Genomic DNA, 13,534 nt, shown 5'->3' with positions numbered 1-13,534 from the left:
GGATAACTATCTTGTTTTCTTTCAGGACATTCATCTCAGGGGATCTTAAAACTTCACAAGCCCAACAGGAAGTCACTACCGTCACACCCGTTAGGTCAATAAGCATTTGTGCATCAGAGAGGCCCTACTCTCAACTGAGGATATTTATATAATGTAGACATGATTATTTCTTTTACTTCTTGTGCTCTTTATATTATAGCATGCTTTGATATGAAGTTTTCTAAACTTTATATGCTATTGTGAGAATCTTCAGTGGGCCTAGCTGGAGAAAACGATTAGGTTTTTTTATTTGTGTTTATTAGTTTTTCAGCTTGTTGTCTTTGGGAATATGACTAAACACTTAGATGCTAAGTTAGCATCACAACTCCCAGAAAGAACAAAACTGTATCAGTAAATAGTAAATCTACTATCATCTGTATAAACTTTGATTCAAACATGGACATCTCGCGTTGCGGATAATATGTTACCACTAGATTACTAGACTATGTACCCCAGATTTTTACAAATTAGAGGCTCATTGATTAATCAATCTTGTACCAGACCTACCTGTAATCCCACAATAATATGTAAGAAGGACTGATTTTACAATGTCACATCATTCTCTAATTCTTTAATATTATTCACTGAAGAAGGTTACGCACAACACATCTCCAAAACATGTATGTTAGATGAGCTACACTTCATGCTGACAGTGTCTGAGCGTCATTATACAGCAATGCATCTCTATCATTGCATTGCTGTTGTCAACTGAATGACTCGGGACATTAGTGAAGACACAGACAGCTACACTGGAAATTCCTTTATGATGCTATACTGTAGATCCCAGTGGATCATGTAAGTAGCAGATTCTTGAATGAGTCAAGGCCAAGGTCAATACTTGGGAGAACCTGGAGTGCCAGTGACCAGTGCATGGGTGACAGTTATGTATTTATTAAACACATTACTTTGTCTAGAGGCGTCATCAGCAGACCCACATGGCTGACGAACGACTAGCATCTTCCAAGACCCAAGTTCAATGGATAAAAGGACCCTGAGATCCACAGGTTACTCTTATAACATTTCATACAACACTAACTCTAAATCTTACACAAAGTCTACACAGCTTGTGTAGTGAAAGCAGCACATTAACAGAGCAGCCGCAGCAGCTTCACTCATCCGTCTGTCTACAGAGGATGTGTTCAGGCGCAGTACTGAGTGTAGGTCACCCACAGCACTCAGAGGCCAACACACAATCCCATAGTTATGTGCCTCAAACGAAAAAAGAAAATGATGAAGACTTGATATGTCTATAAATTTTCGATTTGGTTTGCGGTTATGCGCGTGTAGCACAAGTGAAACGCGAGCCGTCACGCAGCCTGTGCAGACAGCTGTACTGATTAAAATAGCAGCGCATCTGTTCCATTACGCGGCTGGAACGCTTTCTGTGTAGACAAGCCTTGAGGATTTAAAATGCATACTGTACTTGTAGCATTTCCTGATACTGTATATTTACTGCTTGTGTTAACATGCTTTGTAAATTTGTGATGCCAGATGGGAGATATCAAAACCTGGAACATTCTTCCACATATTCCGATGGTAGATATGATATTAATTTGAATGTTTTCTTAACAATCTGCAGATCATATTAACATAACATCTGATACATAATGAACACAATATCTAAATACAAGACCAGTGTGTATTTGTGTGTCTGTGTTGGAGAGCAGCGCTAACCAAGGCTATGCCAAGCTCTACAATAATGTACATAATAAACAAGGAAATGAGGTAGTTAGAGATTGAGAAGCAAATGTTTACACATTTTAGAATTGTGTATCTAATCCAATGTTGTTTATCGCACAATCACAGCAAAATACAAGTTCTGTTCAAGGATGAAACATTTTGAAATGATTTGGGCTATTACATTTATTCTATAACAAATGACTGCAAGAATCAGAAATTAAAACATACAGGTTTAATGTTTGATTCTTCTAACTATGAATAACAAAGCTGCTTAAGGTTGAGCTTCAATAATACTGCATTGGATTCAGTTTCATCCAAACCATATGTGCACCAGTGATAACTCACTGTTTTACGAAATATGGGTCTTATGTCTCTACTTGGTCACAGGCTACCAAAGAGTAGTGCATGTCAGTTTGTCTTTATTAAGCAACAAGCAAGTTTAATCAATGTTGGGGAAACTGTATGCTTTCTTCTCTCTAATGTGCCATTAAAAGCCATTCAGAGTGACTGAACAGTTGTCACAGAAAGTGGAGAAACACTAAGTAATCAATGATAGTTAAGAACTGTAATTTATCACCTTGCCACAACTGAGTGTTTGCAAAATGAGCCCTCCTGCTTGTAAGACAGAATGTGTTGGGGGACGCTTAGGTGATATGGTGGCCGAGGCACACAAGGGTCAGGGCCCAATTACTCTTCATCTACCTACTCCTCATCACCACTGGCAGAAGCACAGTTCAATTGCTGCATTATCTAAGCATATCAATAGTACGGAATTAAAAGTCATTGATTTTTTTGCAAGTTTTTTTTTTCTTCCTTTGGTCCAAAGAAGGTAGTGGGAGCTGTTAGACTGACTGATCTGATGTCTTTAAATAAGTAAACGCTTGGTGAGATTGAAAATTGAATGGGAGGAGCAAATTCTGTTGCTCTTTGTAATATACTGTTTAAAATAAGTGCAGAGTCAGCTTTATCAAAGTTAATAGCATGGTACACTATCATGAACTTTCTGACGATGTTAAACTTGCATTTAAAAAATTAGTTCAGCAAGCCTACATGACACAAATAATGAAGTAAAACGAGACCCAACCTTTCTACTTTTGAATTTTTTGTTACAAACTTATATATTTGGCTATGAAGTAAGTTGAGTTCACTGTAAGCTGAAGTCTCTATCATGGCCAGAGTAGACCATTCTGGGAAAATGACCCAATAGACATAAACAAAAATCTCAGCAATCATGCATCAATCACATTGTGCATGAACAGTCAGAATGACCATAGCAGGGAAGGGTTGAAAGGGCCAAAAAAAAAAAGAGAAAAATTTCAATTTCAAGAGCATTATTATTTTCATTAATCATAGCCCTGCCATCAACCTATCCTTATGCCTTAGTGAGAGATCTATTATACGCTCCATTTAGCCTCAGCCATATTACCTCATATGTTTTCCTGGCTGACCAAATAAGACTTAAGAGATAAAACAATTTACTGTTCATTATGAGCCATGTCACTGGAATCAATCTATTAACCTGTGTTAACTGGGATGGCTGGCAAGATCTCGTGGACTGTATTGAAGTAAAAAAAAATGGATATTTATGTTTTGTATGTCTACGGTCATAAAATGACTGGGCATTTAATTTGCCCCGCTCCAACTCAGTGGATGGCTTTATTTTTCCGGTGGCCAAGGCGCCCTCCTCGCCTTTAAGCAGCCCCTGACCTGTGAAAGATTCTAACAAATTAGCTTCTATTGTGAAGCCAAAGGTGCCATCAATGAGGAGACGCTCCACTGCGCCTAAAGTATGATGGTAGAGGCAAGCAACAGAGCAGAGAACCTTGACATGATTGAATTAACCCTTTGTGGGAAACGTGCTGATAAGGATGGTGGTAGGAGGTGGGTTAAAGGGTTGTATTGTTTGCCTCATCTGACAAGAAACAAGAGCCACGCCTGAATCTAACTTCCTAAACACAATGACTTTGGAGGGACCCCTTGATTAAAATTAACTGATACACTAAGTATGAAATCCCTTTTTTTTCTTTTCATATATGAGGAAAAAATACCCACAAAGTGCATTCCATAAATGTCACTTTTTAAAAATACGAAGAGAAAAATACCCAAAAACTGGCTAAACCTCAATTAAAACATTATAAAATTTAAATAGTTTCTTTCTGTATATGTTCCTGAATCTAATGTAGAGGCTGCTCATGCTCAACAAATCAGGAGCAGCTATTCAATCCAAAAAGAAGCAGCAACATCACTCCTCATACACTTTCTTTTTCAGTTCCAAACACGGCGATATAGGTAATGGTGACTGCTTGACAGACCGACCATCCTGTCCTGACTTGGAAACTGTAGTTGGTCTTTACTAGTTTTCCATAATGTGCCTTTATGTTAAGCATGTCATCAAGTATCACATTCTTTGCTCTTATTGACAGGTTTTGTCAGTGGCGTGATGAAGAAGTACTTTCAGGGTTCCTCTGCAAGAAAGGCTGTGGCGGCATCTCTCCCTTGCTCGGCTTCAGTCCTGAATTCTCCACAGTTGCTCAATTTTCCTGATGAGTGATTCAATGCTGCTTGGGGGACCCAAAGACAATCCCAACTTCATTTACCTTTTGCTACCTTTATGGCCCCATTAGGAGAATGGGCCATGAAACACACTGTCCAACTTCTGCAGCATGTACACAAGCAAAGATTTGATCAAGTGGACAACTCTGTTTCCTAGAAACTGCAGTACATTTATACTACTAAACTGCAACATGAAATACGTTTTGAGGGAAACGTAATACCACCTGAATTAAGTTTGTCTGTCAACATAATGAGAAAATGTTGTCTGGTAAGTCTGTCTGGTATCAACGTCCTCTGTTTTGTACGCCCGCCATCGACCCGGACCACCTCTATCCAACTTCTGTGAGGTATTTAAAAGTAGCGCTTCATTCATTTGAAAAAGACATTGCTTATGAACAAAATCCAGACAGTAATTACAACTGTCAGCACAATGTAATTGTGTTAATAAAAGTAATAAAATAGCAGTCAGGGTTGAATTGGAAGATAACTACATCTGATTCAAGCCAACATGTGTTGTATTTGGGTGTGCAGCTGAATTTTTCCACATTTACAGACGCCACACAAATTACTGTTGTGGAGCCAGTTTGGAAAGTGCAATACAGCACATTTTCTGCATGTGATGCCTCTGTTTAATGTCTGCTGCTCATCTCAAAAAGTGCTACCCGAGAGCAGCAACGTGAGTCATGACCATCCGATTAATGGTCAAAAAGAGCTAGAAATTAATGTAGCTTTACTATATTTTAAGCACTTTACTTTAAGATGTTTTACATTGCCATTGATACAGATTGATATTGCCATAGATTTAAAGGAATAGTAAAACCCTTGATGTACAACTGTTTATAGCACGACCAGCTGTACGTTGTCTACACTAGCCATGGTGAGCAGAGCATGAGCGGTGCAGCAGCTTCAGTCCGACACCATTGTTTACACTGGATGTGTTCAACCACAACAATGCTGTGTGCTCAGATTTGATTTGGCAGCACCCACAGCTCAACGCACCATCACTGTAGTTACGCACATAGGACGGGGAAAAAAATAGACTAGAAACCTAAAAAGATGCTCCGAGTCACAGTTACACAGATAAAGAGCGAGATTAATGCAAGCCGTCATCGGTGCAAATAGCTACACTGTACTGATTGACAAATGTGGCTGAAATGTATCTGGGGTTGACAACCTGTTAATTTTCAGAAACCTACATTCTGATAGAGCTTCTAACTTTTCTTAGAGTGAGCAAGGTCCGATGTGGCATCAACTTTAACACCAGAAAAACATGATTAATCTCCTTTTCTGTTGTCCACAGGTCTAAATGTTCTAAGCTTATAAAGACGGTGCATTACAATGCATTACAATATTACGACAACATCATTTAGGCATAAATAAAACCCATTATATTCACTGTGAGAGATTACCTATTTCAAGTCTCAAGCCTCTGCAATATTTTCGGTACAGAAAAAAAGGTAAACTATGGCGCATGTGGTGGGGGATACGACTCATTGAACAATTTTGAAAACAAAAGTATGATTACTAAAATGGATGGCAGTAATGTGAAGTGTTGTGTGATAAAATTGTGATGACATGTTCTTACCTCAATGATCCAGCATGCACTACGCAAAGTGTACAACTGTTTGATTAAAAACAAAAACAAAAAAAACAAAACAAAAAAACAAACAAACATCAAAGGCTGATGATGTTGTTGGTGTATTGTCAGCTAGTTATGGAGACAAAATGTGCTTCACACAAATCCAATCAACATTAAGTTGAGAGCTACAAAAACACACACAACACAATGTAATTTCACAGTCAAAAAACTGTATATTGGACTACAGTAGGTTTGTAAAACTGCTCCTAAAATATGTTAGATTCTGTTTGGATTATTCTTTCATTGCATTGTCAAAAGACTTTTGAACAAGGATATTTATATTATCATATTTTTAATCAGACTTCAACACCTGTGACACTTTCTATCACGGAAAAAGAGGGTGCCACCTATGAATATATGTTTGAATAGAAAATTAAGTTCATAGGTCACTAGCATGATCTGTGGGCTAACGGGAGGTGAAATGTGCTTATTTGCTTTTTAAGTCAGGACTGATTTCATTAAGACTGGGAAAGGTCAACGTGACTCGAAAAAGAGATTCAGCCTCTGTGGTGAGATCCAGCCACACACCACTGACTGAGACACTGGTGTGTCTGAGGATGCTGGGTTGTGCAAGAATCTTACTGGTTTATGCAAAGTCTTAATTCAGGTTTAAGGTTATCTTTAAGGTTATATACAACATGAAGACATAAGTATCAATAGTAAAATGAAAAAAAACTAAATATTGTGTCCGATTATAAATCAAAACAATGTGTTCATCAATATGGAAACTAAACCAAAGAACCTGCCCAGCTGATTATTAAGCTATCACCATGGGTAAACACCATTTAAAATCAAAACGTTAGCAGACTCTGGGTCTAAATGTTGGTAGGTTTACCCAAGGAAATATATGTACCTTATGCCTTTAGCAGGAGCCATACAAAGGGAAAAAAATAAATAAAGAGAAGAAAGGATCCCATACCACAGTATTGCCTTTAGGGGACTAGGAGTGTGGAGAGGACAATGGGGTCAAAGCAACTTGATTTGTATCTTATGTCCTGTGGGACAAGAGAATACACCAGTCAAATCCAAGTTACCTGGCCTTTGGCTACCCCTTTGCTCCTGAACAATAAGCTGGGATACTACTAGATGTCTGCCCCAGAGGTGGAGGAAAGGAAGGGACTAAAATTGTGTGTGTAAGAGACAGAAGACAGGGGAAAGACTGAAGGGCAGAGGTATGATTACAAATAATTGCAAAGCTACAGGGAGTGTTTTAGTATCTTTGCAATGACCATACAAATTTCCATTTAAATGTTGGTCAAATTCTAAGCAAAGCACAAAAAAAAGGCAAAACAAAATGCAAATCAATGTATCAATAAATTATATTAATTTATAAGACAGCCTAATGTTCTGTAACTGTTTTTTTGTTTATTCTTCTCCAGATACAGCTCAAATAAAATGTGTTGCTTTTTTGGGGGCTTGCCAGTCGAGTGAAGACATGTAATGGTGAGAAGCAAGAATGCAGTTCACTGATCCTGCATCTACACTATTGGAAACTAAAACAAATAGACGGACAAACTGAGGCAGATTCAGCAATGTCATCATACATCTGAAAAATCCATTTTTGATCACAGTTTTGCACAACTTGTTTCTATTCTCATGCCAACTTTTGCAGGCAGGGGCTTTGCAGCGGTTTTCTCAGCCAAGTGTAAAAACATTTTTTGGAAATCTGGAATTTCCACTCAGAACTTTAAATGGACAAATGAAAAATGTGAATAACAACAAATAGATGCAAACTTACTTAATGCCACACAGATGCGCTCTGTGAAGAGGGTAATGATGTCAAACTGTGAGGCTGCCATCATCATGAGCACTTTACTCATCAGCATTGTAATCACTCAAGTGTTTTTGTTATGTGAACATTTTACTTGTCCACACAGTGTGTGTTTCATAGTATTCAGAATAACAACACTCTACCATTGTACTGATAATTCATAATGCTTTTCTGTTATACATATGTAGTGCAGAATGAATAGAGTCAAAGCAACAGAGAAGGAAAAAAGATATGAATCCATCAGTCTTGTTTTTTTAGGATTTCAAGCACACAAAACCTGATAAAGCACATGGTACTGTAGTATATCATTTTTTCCTTGTAATCCAAGCTCAACAGACCAAAAAAAAAAAATTCTATGAGGGCCAAGATACCAATTTCTCTTAAAACAGAGAAAGCAAATCTAGGCCAGGCTTGCTGAGGAGTGATTTAGCACATAAGCTCCTTGTAATTTATCCTCTGAAATATTCAGCTAAACGTTTCATCTTTACTGTTTCATCATCATAATCAGGCACTGTGATCAGACGCCGTTTAGTAAAACACTGACCATCACCCATCCGTGTCCTCTTGACACGACTCCAAACACCTTTAGTACTGTGATTGCATTATATTTATTGGACACCTCAGTCATGGCACAGAGGTGTAATTACCAGAATAGAGAGGAACTTTGCGAAATAACACTGCAGGGTTTAGTTAAGTGTTGTAGCTATCATGTGATTAAATTACAAGTTGCAAATATTTTCCAGATGGCAACAGAAAGTCATTAACCTTTTCAAAGGTTTAAACATCAATGTTACATACACTGAACACGCTGTTGTATCATATTACTGTATGTCCAGACATCACCAGATGGAGATAACTGCAAGAAAAACGCATGACTATTTCCCAGACCAGCTTAAGTTGTTGCTCCGTGAACAGCTCTAGTCAGAAACATAAAGACTTAATTTCTTGTTGAAGACACTTCAGGAACTGTTTTGAATATATTTTTTATCGTTCCACACAGATTTTCTAATCCAGTCATGGGACTTGAACAAGCAAGCAATTGGTGCCTCCAAAAGTTTAAGCCTGTTAATGTAACTCGTGAGAAAGACTGGACAAATTTGGTTACCTTGTAAGGTCAAAAGTTTAATAATTAGGAGCTATAGTATAACTACAAACAGTTCAAATTGGCTGACAGGTGTCTGCATTGTACCAATATTGCAATGGTTGCAAATTTTGCTTAAAAACGAATATTTTGATTGGTTTTGCATAAAGAGGTGTTGGGACGGGTAGGAGTGTGTTTGGTTATTAGTAATAACATGAAATAGATAATTATGAATTATGAAATCAAGGGATTATTAATATCAATCAATAATTTGGGCACCAACTGTTGGATCTGTGAGGAGAAGTTGATTATTTGCAATAATTATCAATTATCAATGATAAGTAATTAATTATAACAATTAATAGTATTATTAATGTGAATTAACAATTACGGGGCACCACCCGGAAACCGGGACCAATAACTAAAACAAGGTAGTCTCATAAAAGAGTTCACCTTCAATCAGCCACTTTTCACAATATGATAAACACAATAACGACAAAAGAATGGAACATAAAGATATAACAGTGTTTATTAAACTTAGCAAAATTAACAAAGTTAATAAATGCTTTATTCAATAAACACTATCCTAAAATCTAATTCTACCTAAGCAAAACACAACAAAGCTATGTACAAGGTGAACACATGCAGGTGAATGCGTGTGTGTGTGTGTGTCTCAAGATGGCGTCGTGGGTCTGGGACGCTGACATGACTATGGGAGGAAGTCACCTCATGCAAGGACTAAATGGCGGAAGTACGGTGGTGTCTTGGTTAGACAATCGCAAGATGGCACCGCCTGGTGGTCGGCGTCTTGCACTCACCCAATTCCGTGAAAAACACACGTGTCTGATGGCGAATAAGGAAATAGAAAGCAAAGCTTTGTCCGACATTATCTGACCATCAGATGTGTAAAAAGATGTCGGTGTGAGTATGTGTGTGCACACGTGTGTGGGTTAGTCGAAAGAGAGGGAGGAAAGAGGAGGGAAAGCCATCGTAAGGAGGAGAGAGGCAGTTCCTTTGTCCACAGAGAACATGCGTACGGACGGCAGTCTGTGACGCAAGTTGTCTGGTTTCTGATCGACAAAGCAACTTGCTTTCTCTTTCACGGTGACACAAACACAGCAGCAGTCCCGAGTGGGACAAACACAAAACAGTCTAGCGTGGTGAACACAACTAAACAGGCAGCAAACTTAAAATACTCCTCAGAGTAAAGCAGAGCAAATGGACTCGGCGGTCCGTCAATCCACACAACAAAACAATAGCATTAGCTAAAAAGCTAAAATCTAAACAACAGCACTGATGCTGAAACTAACACACAATAACACTGCCTCTGCCCAGACTTAAGCCTCTTACTTGGTCGCTTCAGAAAGCGAGCAGGGTATGTGTTAAGTCCGTCTTTCGCTCCGGCTTGGTCCTCAGTTCGGATGCTGACGGTAGCCGTCCTCGCACTGTCGGCAAAGGTGTACGGCAAGCTGGTCCTCAGCAGTGTGGTGGAGGAAAACAGCAGATTCGACTCAGTGGAAGAAGAGTGGGGCAGAGAAGTTCCGTGTCTCTGTGAAGAAAATCCGTTTCTTTCTTCTGCAGGAAAATGAGAGCGCTGGTTGCAGCAGTGGTCAGTCGCCCAAAAATGGCCTATAGCTATGTTTGAGTGATAGATGGCATCTAGCAGCCATAGTAATAATGACCTGGAGGAGTGGCGCAGCTCAGATAACATCTATATAAGTTGACAAGTTTCCTCATTCAGAGGTGGCAGGTTGGGTGGATGAATTAACTCAAACCTGCAAAAAGTGGACTTCACAACAGGACACCACTGTTCGTTTCAAAATAATTTCCAACAGCGACTTGGGACAGTTTTTTAAAAACTGTTACTACAATCATCTCCTATCTGTGGTTCCAACAGTAAACTCTGTGGTGTTTATTGTTGCCATGACGACAAAGGTCACCTAACTATACGGAAGTATTAACTTTAACCCACACCATGTTTCTCAAACCTTAACAAAGTGATCATTTTAACCTAAACCATGATCTTTCCCCAAGCCTAACCAAGTGTTTTTTGTGCCTAAACCTAACCAGACCTTAACCACAGAGTTGTCACATCATAAAACATGAATATTTTTTAACAGTCATTTGTAACAGTTTTGGAAAGCACAGCTTTGTGTCACTCTGGAGTGCATGGTCAAACAACGCATTTAGTTGTTTAATTTGGAAGACTTGTTGGAGCGGTGATGAAAGCTCTGCTGGCTGGTATATGTACACTCAGTAGGGCTTCTTGAGACTAACATATTATTGGAACAACTGTCCGAAATTTCATCAATTTCATAGATGGCAGTAAAAGTCTGTGGGTTTTCTCTTCAGACCAATATTTTAAAAAGTTGCTGAGAGCAATTTTTACAAAAGGATTGGAGTGAACAATCCTACTTTATGCATGTGGGTAGGTAGGTAAGTACAATATATTTTTATGTATTCCATGAAACAGTGTTACTGATTACATACATTTAACCAAGTGATAAATGGTATCTGGAATCATATTGTTTTGCAGTTCAGCCAGTTCTGAAGGGGGTATTTATGGTTTTATGACTAATTCTGCTGACAGACGGCTGGGATATTTCAAGTTCATCAACACTACATCGTAAAATCTTCCATTGGCCAAGTAGTGGAGAGTTGTGCAAACCCTGATCTCCAGGGTTATTGGATTGCTCCGATTTATTAGCGAGTTGATTGCTTTCCTTATTACCCCAAGCACCATCAAAATACCCTTGTAATTGATTTGATTGATTTATACCCTTGTGTATTTTACCAAAACACTAATGTGATGAGGAATGCTACAAGAAGCAGCCAATTGATAATGATTAGGTCTTAGTGACCCAAGAAGCTTTTGGAACTACAGTATCACTAATGTCTCAGATTTAGGAGGTTTTAGAAAATACTTCGTCCAAGTTAAGTTGACTGATAAAGCTGTTAGTTACTAGCTTTACCAGTAAGGAGCTACTTTTAGCCCTGTTTGAATGCAAGCCCACATCTATTTAACACTACTACCAATTTAGTTTATTAAGTTTAACTTATCAATAAGACTGCAGTGCAGCAGTATATTTTGGTACCTTGTCTTTAGAAGCAAATTTTCAAAGAAAACACATGAAACAATAAATTGGTGACATTGCTGGTCAGTCAGCTGAACCCCAGAGGTAATCTACTGAGTATGTGAGGAGGTTCTTGTCACACTTCTCTAACTCATACACAGTAAATGGCTCTGGAAACCTATTATCAAGCTACGATATGACATGACTCACATAAATAACAGCCTCAATTTATGTTTTTCTTTGCTTCCCTTTGCCATAGGAGTTCATCAGCTGTGTATTGACATGTTTTGGCTTCCAATGAAAGCATCATTGAAAGCATGGTGGAAAATCAATACAAAAAATATTACCTAGTTTAGATGAGGTTGTAAGGTTAGTGCATTAAGATCACAAAGCAACAAACCAACACCATGGTTCATATCACCTATAGGGTGTGGGGTAGAGACGTGGTAAATAGACACAACAACATGTAGAAGACTTTCTTCAGTATACTTTATATTGAATGTAGGTGTGAAAAAGCAAAAATATGTTATTAAATTTGCACTGCATTTAAAAAGCGCGTGTTCAGGATAATACAGGAAAACACAGAATGATCTGTTTCATTTTACCAGTTCGCTCTCCTTGTTTCATCAGTTACAGTTCATGCTCTAACCAGTTTCACTTCAACAAGAGCCTATTTACTCATGTCAAATTGAATTATATACAAATTAGTTCTTACTCCTTCCCTATTATCATTCATTTTTCAACTCAGTTGCTATTTTTTCATTTGTGCATTACATCACGACATCATATTTCCTTGAATATCTACTGAATTGCTCGTACAGTACATTATCTTCCATTTCTGCTTCTAAATTGCTGCTCTTTCTTCCACTTCAACTGGTCAATCCATGACTGACTTTCTATTTTTGCTTGGGTTTATTCAAAAGTAAATTACTAGGGCAGTAACCAATGCCGGACTCACCTATTTGTGTGTTTAATTGGCCATGTTGTCGCTGGAGTTAATTGGTTCTCTGAGTCCAGGTAGTTACTAAATGTTTGGCAGCATTAGAACCTCAGCACTTTTCCATTAATGGTGCGTGAAATGAAATGTTTGATACTGCAAATAAAATCAGTGATATTCAAGGATGTTATGGTTGGTAATGTGTTGAAACTGCCATTTAATGGGTCCTGGAAGATTGGGGTAGTGTCAGCCGGAACCGCCTGGGCCCTCTCCTGACATTGCTAGTTGCCTCTCCATTCCCTTAACGACTGTCTACACTGATTACACAGACCCCCCGAAAGCTTAAAGCTGGGGAAACAGTCTCTATTAGTAGTCCAATTAGAGTCATTAGCATATTCTGCTTCATTTTGATGCAATGATTATGCTGCACAAAATATAAACCTTATATGGAGGAAAATTACAGTCAATAAGAATGTCTAAGAAGAAAAATGACTAGATCTGTTAAGGAAATAGGGGGAAACATGCAAAAAAACATGCAACACTCTTTTGCCCTGATCATATATTTGTTGTGCATTACTGTAACGATTAAGTATTAAAGCCTGGAAGGTGCTCTAAGCAGGGAAAGAAGGAAAAACAAAAACATTTTAGGACATCATTTTCTGCAGTGAGAACAAGAAATTGTCCATATTTTTTGTTAATTGTGCTTCCATTATTTTGTATTAACATTTATTAATGTATTAATATGATGATCTTTTTTTTT

The 13,534-nt window shown here is 38.2% G+C and overlaps 1 protein-coding gene across 6 annotated transcripts in view; it reads right to left on the bottom strand.

Annotated features, from left to right (window-relative positions):
* nr2f2 (nuclear receptor subfamily 2, group F, member 2) overlaps nucleotides 1-13,534 on the bottom strand; it is a 213,125-nt gene that overhangs the window by 80,677 nt on the left and 118,914 nt on the right. Inside the window, exon 5 of one of the 6 annotated variants that reach the window (XR_006096153.1) lies at nucleotides 10,104-10,338. The exons of the other annotated variants lie outside the window; for them this stretch is intronic. The gene's annotated coding sequence lies outside the window, so the exon portion shown is untranslated. Of the gene's footprint in view, nucleotides 1-10,103; nucleotides 10,339-13,534 lie in introns of those variants that run through there. 6 annotated transcript variants of the gene reach the window in all.

Source organism: Thunnus maccoyii, chromosome 5 (assembly GCF_910596095.1).
Source record: "Thunnus maccoyii chromosome 5, fThuMac1.1, whole genome shotgun sequence".
Taxonomy (NCBI): Eukaryota; Metazoa; Chordata; class Actinopteri; order Scombriformes; family Scombridae; genus Thunnus; species Thunnus maccoyii.
Note: the sequence above shows the minus strand (reverse complement) of the source record. Positions and strands in the feature narration are given on the sequence as shown.